Source organism: Bubalus bubalis, chromosome 2 (genome assembly GCF_019923935.1).
Source record: "Bubalus bubalis isolate 160015118507 breed Murrah chromosome 2, NDDB_SH_1, whole genome shotgun sequence".
NCBI lineage: Eukaryota > Metazoa > Chordata > Mammalia > Artiodactyla > Bovidae > Bubalus > Bubalus bubalis.
The window spans coordinates 6,361,797-6,376,455 of record NC_059158.1 but is presented as its reverse complement, the minus strand read 5'-3'; the positions used below and the strand labels follow the sequence as shown (position 1 = coordinate 6,376,455).

At 39.5% G+C, this 14,659-nt stretch overlaps 1 protein-coding gene across 2 annotated transcripts in view; it reads left to right on the top strand.

The window, feature by feature from the left end:
• LOC102395523 overlaps positions 1 to 14,659 on the top strand; it is a 377,402-nt gene that overhangs the window by 195,910 nt on the left and 166,833 nt on the right. The gene's annotated exons all lie outside the window — the stretch shown is intronic.

Sequence of the window (14,659 nt, the reverse complement as noted above, 5' to 3'; positions counted from 1 at the left end):
AGAAGTAGCTTCTCTGGTGGCTCAGACAGTAAAGCATCTGCCTACAATGCGGGAGACCCAGGTTCGATCCCTGGGTCGGGAAGATCCCCTGAAAAGGAAATGGCACCCACTCCAATACTCTTGCCTGGAAAATTCCATGGACAGAAGAGCCTGGTAGGCTACAGTCCATGGGGTCGCAAAGAGTCGGACACGACTTAGCGACTTCACTCACTCACTCAAAGAAAGTGAAAGTGAAGTTGCGCAGTCCTGTCTGACTCTTTGCGACCCCATGGACTGTAGCCTACCAGGCTCCTCTGTCCATGGGATTTTCCAGGCAAGAGACTGGAGTGGATTGCCATTTCCTTCATTTCCTTCACCAGGGGATCTTCCCGACCCAGGGATCGAACCCGGGTCTCCCACATTTTAGACAGACGCTTTCCCGTTTGAGCCACCAGGGAAGTCCTAAGAAGTATATCAACCCGTTAATATTTATACTTCAGTGTGGCAAGGTATCGTTATTATAGCAGGTGATGGGCACCATTTTTGTTTTACTGGAGGGAAATCCAATATGAATAAAATGGCAACTTTTCAAACATGACATTTAGTCCATGCATGTAAATCAAACTGAGAATCTATTATTCATTATTAAAGGGGTGGCATATTTTTATTACTCTGAGAATGAAACACAAATACTGTGAAAAATTTAGTGCCTTTTCTTGAACTTTTGAGACACTTATCATGTAGTCATCTAGCTAGTACTGGCGGTCATTTTAAAATATAGCCATGAAATTAATAAGTTTGGAGTTTTATACCTGAAAAAAGGATGCTCAATTTCAGTGAAATAGGCAAATTTGTTTTTTATTTAAAGCTTCCCAAATACTTAAGATGGTAAAGGACTTAAGTAATGTTCAGATTCCAGTATGTATATGAAGAATATAGTTCATATTCTTGTCATTATTAGTCATGGTTCCCAGCGTTCTTTCCTGAAGTGCTTTCTGAAAACGACATATATCAGAAACTGATTAAAATGACCTAAAGTATTAATTCTTAAACTATGATGAACCCAACATTTCGCAAGAGGTTATTTTCTGTGTGACATTTAATCTCAAAGAATTGAAATGATTTTAATAACTCATAGGAAGGAGTGATCTTAGGAAAACTAGAGCTTGAGCATGACTGCTTTTTTTGATTATTGATTATTACCATGCATAATGAATAGCCCTGGCTATTAGCATTCAATACTTTTGGAAAATGACTTAATCTCCTGGGCCTCAATTCCTTTGTTTGTAAAATGGGAATCTAATACCTAATTCGTAAAGATTTAGTGAGCATTAAATAATGTGATGTACAGATTGCTCAGTATAGTGGGTTACATGTAGGGAATAACTAGTAGCTATAATTGTTTTTTACTGATAATAATCTTCTTTGTAGCATGTTTTCTTCTTTTTGTTATGTTAGATTTCTCAAGCCCTTCAAAGCGTTCCTTCAAGAAATATTTGTTGATCCATTCTTGATTTCTCTCTTCTAAGAAAACTCGGTTTCCATTAAATTTATTCAGTGCTCTTTTGCCTCTGTTCCTTGTTACTAGGTGATGTGAAAGGTTTCAGGGCCATCAGTGTAAAAAGCCGGTTATCATTGTCTCATATTCTCTGGCAGGGAGGAAGAGTAATGTGCGTCGAGTCCTGCACTATGCCAGTTTCATCCCTATGCGTTTAAAATGTCCAAATAAGTGCAAATTTCACACCACGCAATCTATTGTTAAATCCATCTTGAGGATGAGAGAAACAGATTTTTGAGATGAGAACTTGACCAGATGTTCAAAGCTGAGATTCAAACCCAGGTTTAAATCACCCCACAGTCCAAACACAAAGTTTCACAATCTGCCCTAAAGGACACAGCAAGAATTGATATGTTGGTTTTTTAAATCTGTAAACTACTCATCAGTTCCCATAATTTTCTTCATATTTTTACCAGACTTCTGTCTCTAATGCCAAGTCTCTCGCTCTTTTCTGGCTCTTCTTCTGTCCTCTGTGTCTGTTTTGTACATGTGTTCACATCTGATTTACTCCAAGTGGAGCGCCCTGGTTACCAAATAGTAGTTCTTGTTCACTCTGCATGCAATTGAATAATCAATTCAATTTTTACCAGCCTCACTTGGGCATAAGGCTGCTGTATTACATAATACTGACAGGTGGTCACTTAATCTTAAATATATTTGGCAGCATTAGAATGTAAACTTCTTGAGAGTAGGGACTGGTGTCTGTTTTGTTCACTGCTGAATCTCTGCCACCTAGAAATGTGTCTTGATAAATATTTTTTTAAATGAATGAATAAACCTAAAACTTCTAATGAGTCACATGGCAGACTTCAAATAGATGAGTATTGACTGCCTTATAGTTGAAAAGGTCCATACCATTTCTGTCCTTTATCGAGCCCATCTTTGCATGAAATGTTCCTTTGGTATCTCTGATTTTCTTGAAGAGATCCCTAATCTTTTCCATTCTGTTGTTTTCCTCTATTTCTTTGCATTGATTGCTGAAGATGGCTTTCTTATCTCTTCTTGCTATTCTTTGGAACTCTGCATTCAGATGTTTGTATCTTTCCTTTTCTCCTTTGCTTTTCGCTTCTCTTCCTTTCACAGCTATTTGTAAGGCCTCCCCAGACAGCCATTTTGCTTTTTTGCATTTCTTTTCCATGGGGATGCTCTTGATCCCTGTCTCCTGTACAATGTCACAAACCTCATTCCATAGTTCATCAGGCACTCTATCTATCAGATCTAGGCCCTTAAATCTATTTCTCACTTCCACTGTATAATCATAAGGGATTTGATTTAGATCATATCTGAATGGTCTAGTGGTTTTCCCTACTTTCTTCAATTTAAGTCTGAATTTGGCAATAAGGAGTTCATGGTCTGAACCACAGTCAGCTCCTGGTCTTGTTTTTGCTGACTGTATAGAGCTTCTCCATCTTTGGGGGCAAAGAATATAATCAATCTGATTTAGGTGTTGACCGTCTGGTGATGTCCATGTGTAGAGTCTTCTCTTGTGTTGTTGGAAGAGGGTGTTTGTTATGACCAGTGCATTTTCTTGGCAAAACTCTATTAGTCTTTTCCCTGCTTCATTCCGTATTCCAAGGATAAAGGACAGAAATGGTATGGACCTAACAGAAGCAGAAGATATTAAGAAGAGATGGCAAGAATAAACAGAAGAACTGTACAAAAAAGATCTTCACGACCCAGATAATCACGATGGTGTGATCACTCACCTAGAGCCAGACATCCTGGAATGTGAAGTCAAGTGGGCCTTAGAAAGCATCACTACAAACAAAGCTAGTGGAGGTGATGTAATTCCAGTTGAGCTCTTTAAAATCCTGAAAGATGATGCTGTGAAAGGGCTGCACTCAATATGCCAGCAAATTTGGAAAACTCAGCAGTGGCCACAGGACTGGAAAAGGTCAGTTTTCATTCCAATCCCAAAGAAAGGCAATGCCAAAGAATGCTCAAACTACCGCACAATTGCACTCATCTCACACGCTAGTAAAGTAATGCTCAAAATTCTCCAAGCCAGGCTTCAGCAATATGTGAACTGTGAACTTCCTGATGTTCAAGCTGGTTTTAGAAAAGGCAGAGGAACCAGAGATCAGATAGCCAACATCTGCTGGATCATGGAAAAAGCAAGAGAGTTCCAGAAAAGCATGTATTTCTGCTTTATTGACTATGCCAAAGCCTTTGACTGTGTGGATCACAATCAACTGTGGAAAATTCTGAAAGAAATGGGAATACCAGACCACCAGACCTGCCTCTTGAGAAATCTGTATGCAGCTCAGGAAGCAACAGTTAGAACTGGACATGGAACAACAGACTGGTTCCAAATAGGAAAAGGAGTACGTCAAGGCTGTATATTGTCACCCTGTTTATTTAACTTATATGCAGAGTACATCATGAGAAACGCTGGACTGGAAAAAACACAAGCTGGAATCCAGATTGCCGGGAGAAATGTCAATCACCTCAGATATGCAGATGACACCACCCTTATAGCAGAAAGTGAAGAGGAACTAAAAAGCCTCTTGATGAAAGTGAAAGTGGAGACTGAAAAAGTTGGCTTAAAGCTCAACATTCAGAAAATGAAGATCATGGCATCCGGTCCCATCACTTCAGGGGAAATAGATGGGGAAACAGTGTCAGACTTTATTTTTCTGGGCTCCAAAATCACTACAGATGGTGACTGCAGCCATGAAATTAAAAGATGCTTACTCCTTGCAAGGAAAGTTATGACCAACCTAGATAGCATATTCAAAAGCAGAGACATTACTTTGCCAACAAAGGTCTGTCTAGTCAAGGCTATGGTTTTTCCTGTGGTCGTGTATGGATGTGAGAGTTGGACTGTGAAGAAGGCTGAGCGCTGAAGAATTGATGCTTTTGAACTGTGGTGTTAGAAAACACTCTTGAGAGTCCCTTGGACTGCAAGGAGATCCAACCAGTCCATTCTGAAGGAGATCAGCCCTGGGATTTCTTTGGAAGGACTGACGCTGAAGCTGAAACTCCAGTACTTTGGCCACCTCATGTGAAGGGTTGACTCATTGGAAAAGACTCTGATGCTGGGAGGGACTGGGGGCAAGAGGAGAAGGGGATGACAGAGGATGAGATGGCAGGATGGCATCACTGACTCAATGGACGTGAGTCTGAGTGAACTCCAGGAGTTGGTGATGGACAGGGAGGCCTGGCGTGCTGCGATTCATGGGGTCACAAAGAGTTGGACACGACTGAGTGACTAATCTGATCTGATAGTTGAAAAGTGTTTTAACTTTTTAAACAATTTGGTATTTTATGCAGATGCACATTCTTCATTTTATTGGAAATGCTGCTGAAATGCCGTAAATCCACCTTTGTCCTTTTGTGTCTGTTCTCTACATCTGTTCACATCTGATTTATTCAGGGTTCAGAATGCCCTAGTTACCAAATAGTAGTTCTTGTTCACTTTGCATGCAATTCAACAATCAAATCATTTTGAATTCTCTAAAGGGGAGGAACTTGCTTCTATATTTGAACTCACTCACATTCAGAGGGAATAAGTTTTAATATTTCAACATCTATACAAAATGCTTTACAATGACTTTTAAGGCACTAATTCTCTTATGAACACTGAGTGAAGTCACAAAGGGCTGACGTGGGTAAAGAATTTCTCCAAGGTCACATGGTCTGGTAATTGCAAAGAACAAGGCTGGCTATCTTTTCCTATCCATCTGCCTCATGCGTGTACCAAACAGTAGTCCATAGCTTTGAACTGATGGGGCTCTCAGAGCTTCTAGTGGTTGGCAGGAAAAGGATTTATGCGCAAACAAACAAAAAATCACTAAGTTCAAGCACCAATAAAGGTCTGTAGTAGTAGACTGCAAAGCTGAGCATGTCAAGCCCCTGCTTAAGCTCCCCTAGTGGCTCCATAACACTCAGACTAAAAATCCAAATTCCTTACCTGGCCCTCCAAGCTTTATGTGATCTGGTTCCCATCCTCCTTTCTAATTTCCTTGCATGTGGCTTTTCTGCTTGTGTGTTTCATTCGAGTTTCACTTTCTCTTCTCTGAACAGACCAAGCTCATTCTTATTATAAGGTCACTGTATTAAACGTGGCTTCTGGCCATGAGGTTCCTCCTTTAGCCTTGACACTGCTGTCCAAGGTCAAGTGCCCCCTCCTGAGACAAGATTTTCTTAATAAAATAGCTCCTCCTCTGGTCATTTTCTAGTATATCTCTAATTTCCTTTTATTATTCTAATATCTTTAGTGATCAAGTAGAGCATTTATCACTATTGACATCATCTTATTTATTACTTGTCTTCTCCCCCACCAGATTGTAGCTCAAAAGAAAAAGAAGTTTTGTTTAATTGTTTTTATCATCAGTGCCTAAAACTGTTGCTGAAGTTGTCATTTAGTTGTTAAGTCTTGTCCGACTCTTTTGGGACCCGATGGATGATAGCCTACCAGGCTCTTCCACCCATGAGATTTCCTAGGCAAGAATACTGGTGTGAGTTGCCGTTTCCTTCTCCAGGGTATTTTCTCTGGCCCAGGGATTGAACTAGCACCTCCTGCATTGGCAGGCAAATTCTTTTACCACTGAGCTACCTGGTAAGCAGCAAGGGTGTGGTTGCGTAGTTTCATTAAAATGGTTCTCCTTTTACATTTGTTTGGCATTGAGTAATACCAAAAAGAGATATTTGCTGAAATATAAATGGGCTTTTAATAAATGTGTGTGAATGAATGATTGAATGAAGGGAAGCATAAATTTAGATATGGCTTTTGACATAGTCAAATCAATAATGTTAGTAGCTGGGAGAACATGAACAAATCATTACTTGTCTAAATCTTTTTTCAATCACCTGTAAAATGGGCTAATATTAACCACATTGACATGCAGATCAAATGTTATAATGTGCATGTAAGAGCTTTGTAAAATATAAGATGCTGCACAGGCATTAATATTATTGCCAGATATATCTTTGGTACCATGTGGGTTTCCCAAAGGGAAAGTGTTGATTAGCAATTATTGCCAAAAATTTTATCCTTTCCAAATGATGTATTTGCCTGTTCCTTGTAAAACCATTTGTGGTTAATTTGTTGGTCTTTGATCTAATCAGGCTGCAGATGTTCAGAAATGCCATCTTTTTGTGCATTGAGGCTCAGTCACTGGGGTTTGTAAAAGTAATGGGCTGTGCCCAATTTTTCCCCAATGTCTTCAACTCTCAGGGACAATGAAGGGAAAAATCTATCTTTTGCCTAACAAGGAGAAACTGAAAAGAAAATTTAACTTTTTGTTTTCACAGTCAAAAAAAAAGGGGGGGCGGAATATGGGGGGAGAAATCCCAGAACTAAATTTTCTAAATTAAAATATTCAATTAGATTTTGCCATCTCCCTAGAGTGAAATATTCTTAGTTGAACATTTGAGTAGCATGTGAAGAGATGAGTTATGACATATTGAGGTTGAGGTCAGGTAATGGAATTGCGATGTAATGAGATGACATGCCATATATTTCCTCTTGATTTCAGTCATGTTTGATGGAAAATGGTGGCAAGGCCATATTTTTTAGCCAGTAATTATTCAGGTATGAATCAGTTTGATCTCAGACAGAATTGTGGTTGCCCTGAGCTGTGGAAGTCAATTAGACATGTGATCAAGGACACACGAACCTGTCTTGTCTTGGTATCTATATTGGACATTGATTCTCAAAGTCTCTTCTGAAGGACCATGTGAATCACTATTACTTTACCCTGCCTGTAAAAATAAAAATTCCCAAGCTTCACCTCAGACTTACTGATTTAAGGATGAGAATGGGCCCTAGAAGTCTGCATTTTAAACAAATGCCTTTGGGTAATTCTCACACAAACCAAATTAAAGGGTAATTCTCACACAAACCTAGATGATGTCCTTGAGGACATCATTGCACGATTGTGAATGTTTCCCAAATAATTAAATTTGTTCTTAAGAAATCACAAAATGAGATTCAGGGACGGTAGGTTTGAGAGATCATAGACCTCTTATCTCATTTTAGGGAGATTTTTATTTCAGAATTACTAATTTGTAAGCTATCTGATGAATCTAACACTTGGACTCATTATTTATATTAAAATTATAGTTAATTTGCAATGTTGTGTTAGTTTCAGGTGTATAGCAAAGCGATTCAGTTATATACACAATTGTCTGTTGTTGTTTAGTTGCTAAGTTGCGTCCGACTGTTTGGAACCACATCGACTGTAGCCAGCCAGGCTCCTCTGTCCATGGGATTCTCCAGGCGAGAATACTGGAGTGGGTTTGCCATTTCCTTCTCCAGGGGATCTTTCTAACCCAGGAATGGAACCCGGTTCTCCTGCATTGGGAGGTGGATTCTTTACCAGTGAGCCCTCAGGGAAGTCCATATGTGTTTATACACATATATATAAATAAATAATATAAATTTTATATAAATAAATAATATACAAATTATATTTAAATGAACAAATAAACATATAGCATTCATATTTATAAATATATATAAACATATAGGCATTTGCATTTGTAAATACATATATATATTCCGAAAGACTCATTCTTTAAGGATCCTGGAAGATGAAGTTAAGGGTGCTGGGATGATGGAGCTCTGTTGGAGGAAGCATGTTTTCCCTTGATAAGCTCTGGGTCTGCTTTTGATGGCTGAACCCAGTGGTAGCAATGATGGAGGGAACAGGCTGAATACAGAGAAACATGTGGGGGAGAGCCCAGCTCCTCAGTCTGTAGGGATCACAGGCGACAGGAAATAGGGTTTAGAGAAGTGGTCCAGAGCCTCTTCACCAGGAATCCAAGGTAGGCCTTCTGATGCTCACCTCCAACACTCAGGAAGCACAGCATGAATGGCTCTGGAGCTCATTGCCAGGAATCAAATCCCAGCTCTACCCTCTATACCTATTTTCTGTGTGACCTTGCCCCAGTTCTCTTTGCCTCAGGGGCATCACTTGTCACATGGAGTAAACAACAGGATCTACTTTGTACAATTATCATAGTGATTGAGTTCATAAGGATAAAGTGATTCAAAAAGTACCTTGCATTTAGTCAACTTTCAATAGAGATAAGAGCTCCCCTGGTGGCTTAGTGGTAAAGAATCGACTTGCCAGTGCAGGCAACACAGGTTCGATCCCTGGGTTGGAAAGATCCCCTGGAGAAGGAAAAGGCAACCCACTCCAGTATTTTTGCCTGGGAAATCCCATGGACAGAGGAGCCTGGTAGGCTACAATTCGTGGAGTTGCAAAGTGGGACACAACTTAGTGGCTAAGTGATAACAACAGATGAATAGTTGATACTCTACTGTTAGGATTAAGAAACTAAAAAAACAAACAAACAATTTCTAAAACAGGGAACTGGACCTATTACATTTGCACACAAAGCACTGGTTTTCCAATGATGTAGGTGTAAGATTTTTTTCTCTTCTTCTATGCAGAAGCTATGATAGTTAGAGCTGTTACCAACCTCTGTCCTTGATCCCCAGGCCAAGATAAGTTTCCAAGAATAATTACTTTCTTTCATCCTGCAGCAGAAAGACAGGGGATTAGAGCTAATTTGTCTATTTATTTATCTTGGCTGAGGGAATGGACGGGAAAATAAAATGGTGCTATTAAACTCTCACTAGATAACCTAGATTACCCTGTACGCCTCTGTCCAGAATTGTTTGCCTCAAATAGAAGACTGCTGTTTTCTAATGCAAATTAAATACACTTATTTATTTTCATTACTACGCTTATTCCTTACAGAATATGAGTCCCCAAAGACACCGTTTTGTTCTCTTCCCCTTCTCCCTACCTGCCACCTCCTTTTCATCACCGCTGTCCTTTCCCCCCAGTCCCCTCCTCCACCCCCTTCCCAGCACTTTGTACATGGTGAAACCAAGATCCATCCAAAGATGGTAGGTTACTTGTTTAAGTGGTAAACTGGGATTTGATCTCATGTTTGTATGATGCCAAAGCCCATGCTTTTAACCCACGAGGACATATAGCTTTCTTTTCAAATGAGAGAAAGAATTACACAGGGCAGGATTGAGCAACTGGGACTGAGGTGACAGATATATAAAGTCAGAACCATTGAAGATGTGTTTGTAAGAATTCCAACCAAAGCATCATGTCCAAGCTGCGTCATTGCAGACCTACCACAAACAACTCAAGTATTACTGGGTATTCTGTTTGTCTACAGAAGTGCAGGTTATGTGCATATTCAGATGTTCCTCTACTGTTGACCTTATCATGCTTACGTGTGTGCTAAGTTGCTTCAGTTGTGTCCAACTCTTCATGACCCCATGGACTATAATCTGCTAGGCTCCTCTATCCATGGGATTTTTCAGGCAAGAATACTGGTGTGGTACCATACCCTCCTCCAGGGGATCTTTCTGACCCAGGGATCGAACCTGAATCTCTTATGTCTCCTGCACTGGCAGGTGGATACTTCACCAATGAGCCACTGACAAAAGAGCCACTAGAATTTTGATTTTATATCCAGTGACTTAGAACTATGTTTCTGAAGCTATTTTGATGGAATAATTATATTTATACAGTCGTTAAGACTGGATGTGAGTCAGGACTTCCCTGGTGGCTCAGTGGTAAAAAGAAAAATCTTCCTGCCCATGCAGGAGACACAGGTTTGAGCCCTGATCTAGGAAGATCCCCCATGCCTCAGAGCAACTAAAGCTGTGCACCACTCCTACTGAGCCTGTGCTTTAGAGGGTGGGAACCACAGCTCCTGAGCCTACGTGCCACAAACACTAAAGCTAGTGCTTGCTAGAGCCCGTGCTCCACAAGAGACGCCACCACAATGAAAATGTACTGCAATTGGAGGGTAGCCACCGCTCACTGCAGCTACAGAAAAGCCCGCTCAGCAATGAAGATACAGCACAATGAAAAAGAAATAAATAAAATTATTTTAAAAAATAAATCATCAGTGTTCATGCATCTTAAAAAACAACAGAAAAACTGGATATGAGTTACTACAGAACAGGGAATGTCAATCTTTGTTATTTTCTGGTAACAAACCCCCACACTTCAGTGGCTTATGTGTGTTCAATATTCCACATCAGTCCAGACTGTTAAAAGTTCAGCAATTTCTCCTTTACCTGCAAAGTCTCTCACCCAACGACAGACTTGCTCCATTGCCTGTTCTCTGAGATTAAAGCTACTTCTAGTCCTAACTCATATATGAAGGGTTTATCCTCTTTGAGATTTAGTTTCTCCTAAATTTCTTTATGTCCAAAGTTCCCCAAGGAATTCAGAAATATACACAACTTTGTAATTTAATTGAAATCTTTTCTTCATTACAGTAAGAATTATGGTCATTTATAACCCCCTCCATTGTAAGGAGAAGAACTTTGAAGAAATATTTTTGAAATTGCTTTATCTTTTTTTAAAAATAACTTTTTCTTAGTATGAAAACAATAGTCATTCCAAATATTTCAGAAAATCCAGAAAATTGAAAAATACTTCGTCAATGTGCATTTTCATCATTTTGTAAGACTTCCCTAATCCTTTCTGAGTTGCTTCAATTTAAAAGTATTTGGTGTCCAAGTGGAAAGAATTTTGCTTTCTCTTCCAATCCTCCATGCAAACTTCAGGCTTCAAAATTCTCATTTGTTTCTTTTCTTCTTGTTCTCCACTCTCCTTTCACATGCATCTTCATAATATGGAAGATCAAATGCATTGCCTTTATGTTATGCAATGAAATTCACCCTGTACTGTCTCTTCCTTCAAAAAGAATGCCATTGATGGTACACAGAAAATAAAGAGAGAATCATGACCTCCAACTACTAGGACTTTCGTGATGAGGTAGTACTGATAGTTGGGGGCAGACCGATCATTTATTTCCCTTATTATAAGTATTCAGTGACAAAGCTACAGATAAATAAGGAAGCATACATCATAGGCGGTTCAGTTGCTTCAGTCATGTCCAACTCTTTGCGACCATATGGACTGTAGCCTGCCAGGCTCCTCTGTCCATGGGATTCTCCAGGCAAGAATACTGGAGTGGGTTGCCATTTCCTTCTCCAGGGGATCTTACCCGCCCAGGGATTGAATCTGTGTCTCTTACATCTCCCGCATTGCAGGCGGGTTCCCACCTGTGAAGAAGTCTACCTCGTAGGAGGGCTGTGGAAATACTCAGGTTTATGGAAAGGATCCTCTGAGAGATACAATGAAACTTAGTGATCCTTTCTTGCCATGGAGGAAACAAATGAGTCCCAAGCTACACATTACTGGGCAAAAGGTCTCTCCTATAACACACAGCACGAGAAAGGCAATGAAAGATTAACATGACCGCTGCTGTCAGATAAATTCCTGTATTTGGTAACATATGGCTCTGATCCTCTTCTTCAATCGTTATCAGTGACTAGGTTTTGTCTTATTCAAATACTTATTTTGGGAGGAGGGGACCGTCAGGGTAATTTCACGTGACAGCTCTATCTTGTGAAATAGGCTGAAATGAAGTTTCTTTAGTGCTCAAAGCCTGGCTTCTTATTTGTATTGTTACAGGTGACACGATGGTGCCTGATGTTTTGCACCAGGTGTTCGGGTTATGCTTGGGAGTCTAGAACTATCTCTTGTGCACAAAATGTTACTTGTGTTTTACGTATTTATCTGATGAGGTTCAATCAGTCTTAAAATGCTCTTTTCTCCTTTATGAAAATAAACTGTAAACTGAGTAGTAGAAATAGTTGGGATAAAGTCTTAAGACAGATAGTAATAATAATTGTGTGTATTCACATTTTATGAGCATTTTTATATTCATTATACAAGCTGACAAGTGCATCACCTCTATGAGGAAGATGTTTATAATTTTGTTTTTTATGGGTGAAGACATTTGAGTGCATGGAAAGTAAGATACAAAAAAAAGAAGTGACTTGCCCAAGACCACAGGAAAATTGATGATAGAATTGGGTCAGTACTGGGTAACTTCTTAATCTGTTTTGAACATATCACTGAGTAAGATCAGGTTAGTCTAAGAAGGCATTAGTTTTCACTTCTAAATGCAGGGATAAAACTGATGAAATTACTATAATAGCATCATTTCGGCTTCATTTTTAAACGATGGTTGGAAACAGATTTCTGACTTCCTTTTTCCTCCTCTGCATCACTTAGCTTTTATTCTCTTATCACAAAGGTTACTCGCAGCCAACTAGCCAAATGAAAAGTATGGCTTGATTAAGAATCTCTTTTGTCAGTAATTTGTGCCTAATGTTTTTAGCTCTCCCATGGGCTGTTGTAGAAAATGGTAAATCTGGTTTAAATGAAACCTGATCCTGTTAATGGTTTAATAGCAGCTGCCACAGGGTTATGGCATTTTTCAACAGATGCTTCTGCTTCATTTTAAACATAAACCAAGTCTTGGAATATTTACACAAATCATATAAAATATCCCTACACAATTTTGGTTAAATATATTGTTATAAAATAGTCTTAGAGAAGTCCCTATCTTTGCCCATTTATAAATAAAATAAAATAGAGAATAAAAAAAAGAAACAGGCCATAGTCTATTTAAAAAAATAGATGATTCATGTCTTCAGTTGAGTTCAGTTCAGTTGCTCAGTCGTGTCTGACTCTTTGCGACCCCATGAATTGCAGCACTCCAGGCTTCCCTGTCCATCACCAACTCCCGGAGTTTACTCAAACTCATGTCCATAGAGTCGGTCATGCCATTCAGCCATCTCACCCTCTGTCTTACACTTGCCTAAAAATGTTTTTAAAGGCTGAAGAATGGGCTCCATCTCTTGTCCGGGGACATGAGTGGTGGCTTGGTTGATCCGATGGTTCTGTCCATCTTTAGGCTTAACGCTATTTATTTAGCACTGACAAATTGCTTACACAATGATGTGCATTCTAGTGTCAACTGAAATTTAGAGTAGTCACAAAATTAAATGGGACACTATTTTTCTTTGAAAAGGTAGACCTTGTAATAGTACTTCAAGCTATCATTCTGCATAGGATTAATTTCTCTGGCATATGATTGTTTAACCTTTTTTTTTTTTAAAGCATTTCTTCTGGTCAAAGCACTTGTGCTGGATACACCAATGATACAAAGATAAATGTCAGGCAAAAAAACAAAAACAAAAACAAAAACAATGACTGGTTCCAAACCGGGAAAGGAGTACGTCAAGGCTCTATATTGTCACACTGCTTATTTCACTTACATGCAGAGTACATCATGCAGAATGCTGGGCTGGATGAAGCACAAGCTGGAATCAAGATTGCCAGGAGAAATATAAATAACCTCAGGTATGCAAATGACAACATTCTTGTGGCAGAAAGCAAAGAGGAACTGAAGAGCCTTTTGATGAAAGTGAAAGAGGAACGTGAAAAAGCTGGCTTAAATCTCAACATTAAAAAAGCTAAGATTATGGCATCTGGTCCCATCATGTCATGGCAAATAGATGGGGAAACAATGGAAACAGTGACAGACTTTAGTTTCTTGGGCTCCAAAATCACTACAGATGGTGACTGCAGCCATGAAATTAAAAGATGCTTGCTCCTTGGAAGAAAAGCTATGACCAACCTAGACAGCATATTAAAAAGCAGAGACATTACTTTGCCAACAAAGGTCTGTCTAGTCAAAGCTATGGTTTTTCCAGAAGTCATGTATGGATGTGAGAGTTGGACCATAACTCTTCAGCTGAGTGCTGAAGAATTGATGTGTTTGAACTGTGGTGTTGGAGAAGACTCTTGAGAGTCCCTTGGACTGCAAGGAGATCCAACCAGTCCATCCTAAAGGAAATAAGTCTTGAATATTCTTTTGAAGGACTGATGCTGAAGCTGAAACTCCAATACTTTGACCACCTGATCCAAAGAACTGACTCATTTGAAAAGACCTCGATGCTGGGAAAGACTGAAGGCAGGAGGAGAAAGGGACGACAGAGAATGGGATGATTGGATGGCATCACTGACTAGATGGACATGAGTTTGAGCAAGCTCCAGGAGTTGATGGACAGGGAAGCCTGGTGTGCTGTAGTCCATGGATTTGCAAACAGTCAGACATGACTGAGCAACTGAATTGACAAAAGATAGAAATAGTTAAACAAAAGAGATACCAGCTCAAGCAAAAAGAACTGAAAGCACAGTGTACCTCTTTAGTTAGCATATTACAGGTTTGAGTCCTAAGACTCATATGAGGCAGAATCTTGAACTGGCAGGG